The sequence below is a fragment of the Echinops telfairi genome, unplaced genomic scaffold (genome assembly GCF_000313985.2).
Source record: "Echinops telfairi isolate 266 unplaced genomic scaffold, ASM31398v2 ScPeMD7_7400;HRSCAF=8409, whole genome shotgun sequence".
Lineage (NCBI taxonomy): Eukaryota > Metazoa > Chordata > Mammalia > Afrosoricida > Tenrecidae > Echinops > Echinops telfairi.
Window position 1 is genome coordinate 44,660,897 of NW_022111300.1, and position 9,660 is coordinate 44,670,556.

Here is a 9,660-nt window from a genome sequence, read left to right on the forward strand (position 1 = left end):
GGAAGCTTCAGTAACTTCAAAGGGTTGATGTAACGAGCCTAATTTCTCAGAGCACGCAAGTGGGAGAGCTGGGGGATTCATCCAGTTTTGCTGGAGCCCAAACAGCATGCTCCTTCTTGGATAGGACTATACAGTGGGTGTCGCATGGAATTGCCAGCCACTAGGTCAGTGGTTCAAACCCACCAGATACCCTGAGGGAGAAAGATGAGGCTGTCTGTTCCCATACAGACTAGCAGTCTAGGGAAGCTTTGTACAAGAGGACTATAAATCAGACTCCACTGGATGGCAAATCAGAGGCAAGAAAGTCAACACAGGAAGAGATGGTCTGTGTCACTAGATCTTAAAGAGACACCCATGAAGACCCCAGGGAGGTAGCATCCCACCGCCCGTAGAACAGCCTGGACCCAAGGTGGGTGGAAGTATAGCAGGGCTATGCATAGCATGGCTATGCCATAGCAGGGTCAGGTGGCCCACATGGGGCTGCCCCATGGACCAGGCTGAGTCCCAGCAGGCAGAAAGGGAAAGGACCAGAGAGAGGGCGGGTCCCAGCTTTTTCCTTATAAGAAGACCCCTTGATGCCCCAGGAAGCAACATCAGGTTATGGATTCCAGCCCTGCGATTTCATGCATATTCCAGTTGGCATTACCTCGAACCACCACAGGTCTGCATTTTTGAATGAGGGCTGGCTCCCTAATGCATGATCATGAAGACAGATCAGCCAATGTTTTGTTCTGTCCCAAGAGTCAGCCGCCAACCTGACAGCAACTAAAAACTAACAACCCCGCCTAACACAGAGACCCAACCCCTTCTTCCATCTTAGCCAGGGGGCAGTCCTCTGTGTTGGGCTGCACCCGCCCTCCCCACCAGGTGCACAGAATGGGGGGAGTGCAGACCTCCCTTGCTGCCCCCCCTGAGTTGGTTTTGATTTCGCCCCACCCAGCGGTATTAGTCTCCCTCCCAGCCTCTGACACAGGAACTGGGTGCCCTGTTCCCAGGTCTTTAATTGGGGGATGGGGGAGTGTGTGTGAAAACACAGCTCAAGGCATATGGAAACTTGAGAGAAAACCCAGGTCCTGGCCTGACATCATCTATGGAGAAAGCACCTGGCAATCAGGTTAGGGAGCTTTCCCAAGGTGGCAGATCCAAATCCAGGGCGCTTGACTTGGAGTTCCAGGTGAGTGGATTGAAAGAGTGTTTTCCCCAGCTTATCTTATCCCGGCTCTCTCAGGGCCAGGATGAGGAAGAGAGGCAGACACCGGAGGCTATAAATGCACAGAGCTGATAACGAGGTCAACGTCCACCACGTCCACCACTTTAAAATCACGTTGCTCTGAACCTGAAGTTCATGGGCCAACTATTAGTGCTCGCTGTGAGAATGTTTCTTTTTGAGTTCAGAGAGAAGGACCAAGGTTGCCTTAGGTGCTGGTTCTTTGCAGGCTCCGCTGGACAAAAGGGCTTAGCCATGTCATCGTGATCACAGAGGCAGTGATCAGAGCCCCACGGGCCATTGGTCCCTACAGTCAAGCCGGGCTGGTCAACAGGACCCTGTACAGTTCAGGACAGGTGGGTCGGAACCCTTCAATTGGACAGCTTGTGCCAGGAGGGGTAGTAGAAGAAACCAAACAAGCTCTCACAAACATCGGTGAAATCCTGAGAGCTGCCGGAGGTGCTCACCCATGTGGCCAAGACCACGGTGCTCCTGGCTGACACAGAGGGCTCCGCGACGGCCAATGACGTCGATAAGCAGTATTTCAAGAGTAGCTTTCCCCAGAGAGCTGCTTGCCAAGTGGCTGATTTGCCCAGAGGGGCCCGGGTTGAAATGGAATCAATGGCGATACAAGAAACAATCTCATCAGCATGACTACAACTGGGACCGGTGTTGTGGAGCTTGGGATTTTTCAACTATTTTCATCTTACCACTTAATTTTTGTAATTAATGCTTGAAGTGGAGGCTTGACCAAAATAATCTGTTAGTTTTGTGTATGTGGAAAATCCCTGTAAGGGAAGCGTTGAACATGAATTGCAGATCAGATGGATTTAATTGTTGGTGTTATAAGTCACGTTTATTTGTAATCATCAATGAATATGGAAGAAGGTTCACTCACTACATAGTTACTCAGATAAATCAAAGTGACAGGAAGCAATACGTAGAAAAGACGTTACCCTAGCAGATAGATAAGAGGGCACACCTAATCCAATTAAGCCTTACTAATACCGTGAGGTATTACACTCATGTCAGATCCACGATTCTGCTTTTACTTGAATAAAAGTAAAAAGTATCCAAGTGGAATGGCAGAAGTAAAGATGAAAGTGGACCAAAAGTTTACAGAGAGCATATGTTTCAAATGGAAATAAAAAGACGTGAAAGTTTAAAAATAACATAAAAATGTTTCTTTTCTCTTTTTTAATTGTGGATGGCGTGAAAGTTTCCCGAGCAAATTCTTTTCCCACCCAACTGCGTGCATGCATTTTGGCTTGTAACAATTGCAAGTCCCTTGATGTAAGGGCACACTGCCTGCCTTCCGCCTGCTTCCTCCCTGGGCTACCCATGACAAGCTGTCCTTCTTTCTGCCTTTTGAGCTTAGTTTGAGAGCAAAGACTCACCTTTGGTCTGACATGGTTCGTTCATCTGAGGAGTATGTTTCTCCCAAGTTTCGCTGTTCACTCTCGGAAAGCAAGCTCCCTGCCATTGTGGATTCTGCCTCAAAGCCACGCTATAGGACAGGAAGAACTGCCCAGGGGGGTTCCCAGACCGTCAGTCCTTATGGGAGGAGACAACCTGGCCTTTCTCCCTCCGTGCGGCTAGTGATTTCGAACTGCTGACCTTGAGAGTCACAGCCCAATGGGTAACCACTACACCACCAGGGTCCCTTGTGCACTTGATAAGCCTGTCTTTTGTCCAGCTGAAAGGGGATTGAGTCTAAGGTCACAGTCTCGGGGATCCCCAAGTCTTTATCAGACCTGTAGTTATGACCTCTTTATGATTTTGAATTTGGTCTCTATTTTTCTCCCCTTCAGTCCAGAAGTGTTAGCCAGGCATCAGCTAGTTCAGCAATTCTCAACCTGTGGGTAGCGACCCCTTCTTTCTCAGACGTCGCCCAATTCATAACAGTAGCAAAAATACAGTAATAAAATAACAACCAAAATATTTTATGGTTGGGGGGTCACCACAACATGAGGAGCTGTATTACAGGGTTGCGGCATTAGGAAGGTTGAGAACCACTCATCTAGTTCTTCTGGTCTTGGTATAGTGGAGGCTGTGGTTTGCATGGCCAATTTAGGAGTATTTCATCAGGGTCAGGGCTGAAAATGTGGTGCGGTGGTAGATAAAACTCTTGCTGTGGTTTCTCCTGAAGGAGCCCTGGCTGTATATTGAGTTATAAGCTAGGCTGATAGCTGCAAAACCAGCAATTCAAAACCACCAAGCCGCTCCTCGGGAAAAAGATGAGGTTTTCTGCTCCTGTAAAGATTTACAGCCTCACAAGACCACGGGGGCAGTTCGACCCTGTCCAATTATGTCGCTATGAACCAGGGTCAACTCGAAGGCCATGAGTTCTAGTTGGGCTGGCCCCATCTGGTCTTGTTCTCCAGCAGGATGGCCCGCTGCCCAATCCTGCCCCCTTCCCATCATTGGTTGCTCCATGATCAATATGGTTTTAGTGATTGATTTTCAGAAGTAAATTGCCAGCCCTTTCTTCTTAGGCCATCTTAGTCTGGAAGCTCTGCTGAGGTGTGCGCATCTTCAAAGCCACATGACGGATAGGTGGTGACTGTGCATGAGGTGTGCTGGCCAGGAATCAAACCCAGGTCTCTGGTGTGGAAGACAGAATCCTGCCCGCGCTGACGTCCACGTTCCCTTTGGAGAATGCTTGTTTCCAATGAGGCCAACAGGGGAAGCCAGTGGAGTTTCAGGCATTAGCTTGTAGGAGTCGGGGTGGGATCGGGGGACCTGGGAAGTCTTAGATTCTCTCCTGCACCCACCACCCCACCCCCGCCTGGTGTCATTCACGGAGCCTGGAGTCATGAGAATCAGCTGTGGGTCCCTGGGAAGAGGGGCTTCAGAGGCTGTTGGCTTTACCCCTGCTCCTCACTATGCCCCCCCACCTACCTGGGCATCTTAGGGCAACACCTCCTGCGTGTTGCCCCAACTGGCTTTATTTTCCGGGGGCGGGGGATTGTTCTTCATTTTTAAAAAATATATTCTTGCTTCAAAAATAAATTACAGACTCCTGGGTGATGCAGCAGGTTAGCTATTGAGCTGTTCCTGTGAGGTCAAATCCACCAACATTTCTGAAGGAGAACAGTGAAACTGTCTGTCCACGTCATGACTTGCAGCCTCAGAAACTCTGGGAAGCAGGTCTACTCCCACCGATAGGGTCACTGGGACTCAGAACGGACTTGAGGGGAGAGGGAGGTTTTCCTGGACAATAACACTTACTTTAGAGATAAGGAGTACCCCGTTGTGGGGCAGGGGGGGGGGGAAGCAAAGCTTCCCCCACAGAAGGAGTGGGTTCATGGAGATAATACCTGATGCAAGGGTTTATAGGGGCTGGGGGTGGGGATGAGAGATAGTGAGGGTGAGGCTATTTGGCAAGCAAACAATGAGCATGGAAGGTAGGAGGGGGCACTAGAACTGGTTGTGATTATACAAATCATTTGCAAGGCCATTTAACCATGGAATTATATGATATGTGAATACAATATCAAGAAAAACATGGGGAGGGGGGAGAAATCAAACTTGACCAATGGTTACCATAGGTGAAGGGGAAAGAGTTGCTGCATTTCGGGGCATTGAGTTTATGTCAGTGGTGGGAAGGCAAGGAGGAACAAAATTCTGAATCCTCCAAGAGACCCTGTGGAAACCGCAAGGTCAGGGCCTTTCGTCAGCCCTCAGGTCCAGAAACGGAACTCTCCCGGTGTCTCAAGTTGCAGCCAAGCAATGTAGCAGTCTCTCAGGGCACCCAGAGCAAGATCAATCATTGAAGATTCAAAAAGGCAACATCGCTCAAGGACAAAGCTCAGAAAGGTTAGGAAAGAATGAGAAATGGAAACAGAACACAGGGAGGAAGTGGTGCTACAATGTTGCAATGGGATGATACAATGGGATCGTGGTCAATGAGATGGAGGCGGGGAAAGTCTATGACGCAATGCCCAAAGCGGACATTCTTCCCTCGTTAAACAAAAGTATCCTTAGCCAAGGAGAGGAGCCTTCCTACTCCTGTGGAGACTTCCGGACCCAGAAACCCACAGGGGCAGTTCTACCCAGTCCTGTAGGGTCACTGTGAGTCAGCATCGACTCCATGGCCGTGGATTTTGGGTTTTGCTTTCTTGTTGGGCAACCACATTCCTTTCTGGTTTCCGGGAACATCCCACGTCTTTCTGCTCTCCACGTTTCCTTTCATTCGCTCTGGTTTCCTTGACATCAAAGGGTCCCCTGCCCTCTGGAGGTTCAAAGTCCACCACTTTCAAACTCCAGCTCCAGTGCCAGCTTCTCCAGAGGCTCCTCTGATGGCCCTCGCCAAACATAGCAGCCCCCACCTCAGAGAGGGTTGACTTGCCCATGCGCCCTTCCCACACTCGGTGCATCCTCCCCACAGTCACAGATGCCCATCTGCCACGTCGTTGGTATTCACTCCACTAGTGATTATGTACTGAGCTGCTAACCGGGGAGGCCAGCAGTTCAAAACCACCAGTCGCTGCAAGGGAGAAAGACAAGGCTTTCTACTCCCACAAAGAGTTAGTTTCAGAAACTCACAGTGGCAGTTCTACCCTGTTCTACAGGCCCACTATGAGTCGGCATCAACTTGACCGCAGTGAGTTTGGTTGGGGTTTTATCGTGGATTACGTCTGGTAGAGAGAAACCTGTGTGAGCCGGAAACCCATGGGCCAGCCTGTCTTCCGCACGTCTCTCCGTTTTCCACCTCTGACAGGTGCAGTCTCATCACTTTGCTCTCTCTCTCTCACTCTGTCTTCTTTTAGTGGAAAATATTTGTTTGTGTGTTAGTCCAGGTAGACTAGAGAAACAAATCCATAAACATGCATATATGTATCGGAAGGAGCTTTATATACAAGAGGAATTGAATATGGAGAAAACATCCCAGCCTAGTCCAGATCAAGTCCATAAGTCCGATATTAGCCCATTATGACTGATACCAATCTATAAACTCCTCTTCAGACTCATGAAACACATGCAATGATGCTGAATGCAGGAAGATCACAGGTCAGTGGGTGGGAAGTCTTGTGGATCCAGTGGTGTTGTAAGTATCTCAGCGCTGGCAGGGGTCTCCACTTGGTTCCTCCGGCTCCTGGGGTTCTGGATGCATCAGGGTAACTTCATGTGGCTTCTCGGCAGAAATGTCTCCCAGGGAGTGAGTCAAGAGAGAGCATGTCTCCGCCTCCTAGGAGGAATGCCGGAGTTCCCAGAATCTTCAGGAGAAGGCCAGGCCCACCCAGAGGCCTCATTGGCTGTCACCTGATTGACAGGCTAGACTCCACCCCTTCACTCTTAATCCTCTCAAACTGACACAGTTTGGTTGGTTGGTTGGTTTTGCTTTTCTGAGTGGAAAAGTATTTGTGCTTTCACAGGTGCTGGATTCCGAACCCTGTGCCGTGGAATCCTTTAGGCACCTGGAGGTTACTCTTGGACAAATTGTTGTCAAGGATAGAATTTTCCTTAAGAAAAAGAACATTCTAACTTTGGGTGCTGTTTCTGTTGAATCACTGCACTGATGTCAACGATGGATTTATTATTATTATTATTAATACTTCCTACGACTTGAATGATGAAGCATCCCGGAGCTCTGGCACACAGCAGCTCCTGGTGACACCTCCTGTGTTCCGTGAAGTTGTCAGCAGCTGGTCTTTCAGGAGTCACCCGCCAGGCCTTTCTTCTGAGGCACCACGTCGACTCAAACCTCCAACCTTTCCGTTAGTGGCCAAGCACGTTAGCCCTTTACCCTGAGCTCCCATATTCCCAGGGACACCGTGCCCCCCAGCAAGTCCATTCCTGCCCCCAGCGCCTCTGTAGGACAGACTGGCACTGCCCATCGCATTCCAAGGCTGTGCGTCTGGACGCTAGCAGACCGCCTCATCTTTCACCTGCGAGCAGCTGGTGGGCTTGCACTGCCAAACATTTGGGTTAACCCCTACGTCACCAGAGCTCCTGCATCCTCCTCAGAGGCGGATACCAAGGTCTAGGTCTAACTGTACACGGGAATATTGAAAACTAGTTAAGTCGGGTGGGGGTGGGTGCAAACCAAAAACTCCAGGGGATGGAAAACAGCCAGTATTCCACCTTACCTAAAAATTGTGATGGGATATTTTGTGAGAACTCGGGTGAGCAATGGAGTTTGAGGATGAAAGTGCGTTCGGTTTGCTTTAAGTTTCGATGTCAAGGATCTGATCATGTCCATCAGCCCCGGGTGCCTCTTACTTCAGGCCCTGTCAATAGGTCTGTTCAGAAAGTCACTCACAACATCCTGGGTGTCACTTCAGAGAAGTGTGTCCAATGTCCCTGAGCTTGTCTGTTGCTACAGCCTGCAGTCACAAAGCCCCTTAGCTTCTCTGCTGTTCAGAGCCATAAGGCTGGATTACCGTCCCTGGCTAGTTCCCTCCCAGGAATGAAAGCTACCTTTCCTGGAGGAAAAGAAAGCATCGGGGCAGAAGCAGCTCTACCTGCGGCCTTTGCTGTTATCTATTTTTAACTGGTTGCTGCGTGCCTGTAATGCACACCCTCAGTCAGGTTATGAAGTTTACATGTGTTCACGAAAACAGAACCTGGGGGGCAGGATGGGGTGTTAAGGTAAAAGGGAGCTGATGTCAAGGAGTTTAAGAAAGAAGAGAATGTTCTGAAACGGATTGTGGCCAAGCAACTGTACGGCATTGCTTGACGTGATTGAACTATGGAACAATATGATATCTGTGTTAGCTCCCAATAAAGTAGTTTGGGAGAAAAGAAAAAGAGACAACAGAACTGGCTGGTGGCATCATTTTATCAATGGATAAAAACCACTACTAGCCCCTGCCTTTATGCCTTATTATGATTATTATCTGACCTTTGTAATGACTCAGTGACTGTGTGGGTGCATCAGCCGCTCTGAAGTGTCTGCTAGCTTGTCAGCCACTTCCATCACCTACCGACAGATCGGATTCTGCAGTCAGGACACAGAAAGCGGAGGTCTGTACCTCCCCAGCCAGGTAAGCCCAGAAAGAGAATCACCTTTGGCTCCCCAAATCCAGGCTCACATACTCAGGCTCAGGCATCTGGGGCCTGAGCCACCTGCATGGCATCCCCAGACCCGTACTCCAGGTTCTTCACAGAGGTAGACCAGCCTCTCCAAATCTCTCTTGTGAGTCGCCCTATGTCCACGGGGTCTCAGGAGAATGGTGGAGAAAATGGGATGAAAAGATCATGGGACTGGCCCACAAACTTTTGAAAGCCTCTTCATTTATGTGTGTGTGCGTGTGTGTGTGTGTGTGTGTGTGTGTTCTTATTGTTGACATGGCCATGCTATGAAAAGAAACTATTTATCCCCAATGAAACAATGTTTTTAAAAAAGAGAATTGTACGAGCTCCCAAGAAAGTGATTTTTTTAAAAAGAAAAGAAACTATTTTAATCACTGTCCAGCAAAACAAACAGACATCCCAAAGAAACACACATAGTTTTCAAAAGCTGTCAGAATGAGCTTCAACCATAAGAACTTGGCCTAATGCGGCCGCCCACCCCATGACCCTCCCTGTTTCACCGTGTACTGCTCCATAGGGAAGCAGTCGGCCCTGTTCCCTGTTGGGGGAAGTCCACGACACAGTCCACTCATGCACGGCCGTTCCCTGTGTACAAACCAGAGTCTTCCTACTTACTTTCAGGACGCTGTCCGAGAACCGTCACGGGAGGGTGGACTCGGCGTGGTCAGGTGAGGCATGGATGGGGCGGAGGGTCCTGGCCCCGGGACAGGAATTCAAGGAGTCACAGGGTCTATTCCACAGACGGGTCACAGCACCGTTAGGACTGTCTCCAGGCGAGCAACTGTCTTCCCAAGAGGAAAAAATGCCGTGTCTGGGAGAAAGTTCTGGAAGAAAAACATGCCCCCCCAGCACCCCCTGCCCTTGAATGCACCAGGTCACTGCTGAAGCGGCAGCTATTTTTCAGCATCGCTGTGGATGGAACTTGAGGGCTGTTTCTCCGTAGGTGTGACACTCACTGGTGACACTGGGGAGAGCCTGGCACAGGGGCCGGGACATGCAGGCCCAGCAGCAAGCTGACGAAACCCAGACGGTGGCTGTCACAGACTGCCGTCACCCACTGCCGTCACCCGTCACCCACTGCCAGGGAGAGCAGAGGCAGCAGCTCGCTGCTCCCTCCCGAAAAGCACTGCCTTGCCGCTGGCTGCCGTAATCAGGGCCATGCAGGGGGGTCGGAAATTTGAAGTGCACATGGGAAAGCCGCGGAGGGTAGAGGGGGTGCAAATCCGAGTCAGGTGTTGTTCTCGGAGAACCGGCCTGACAGTCGTCCTTGGAGGTTCTCTGAGAAAAGCAGGAGCCACAGCAAGGCAGGATCCCTCCTCACCCTCAACATGCACGGGCGCCACACCCATGTTCTCTCTCTCTCTCACACACACACACACACACACACCCATCATCTCGCTCCTCTCTCTCTCACA

General features: G+C 50.1%; 1 protein-coding gene across 1 annotated transcript in view; it reads right to left on the reverse strand.

Moving 5' to 3' along the window:
- The window catches only part of ALPK2 (alpha kinase 2), a 116,184-nt gene extending 107,108 nt beyond the window's left edge, over positions 1 to 9,076 (reverse strand). The window contains exon 1 of the mRNA XM_045296055.1: positions 8,861 to 9,076. The gene's annotated coding sequence lies outside the window, so the exon portion shown is untranslated. The remainder of the gene's footprint in view (positions 1 to 8,860) is intronic.
- Between the last annotated feature and the right edge of the window lie 584 nt (positions 9,077 to 9,660).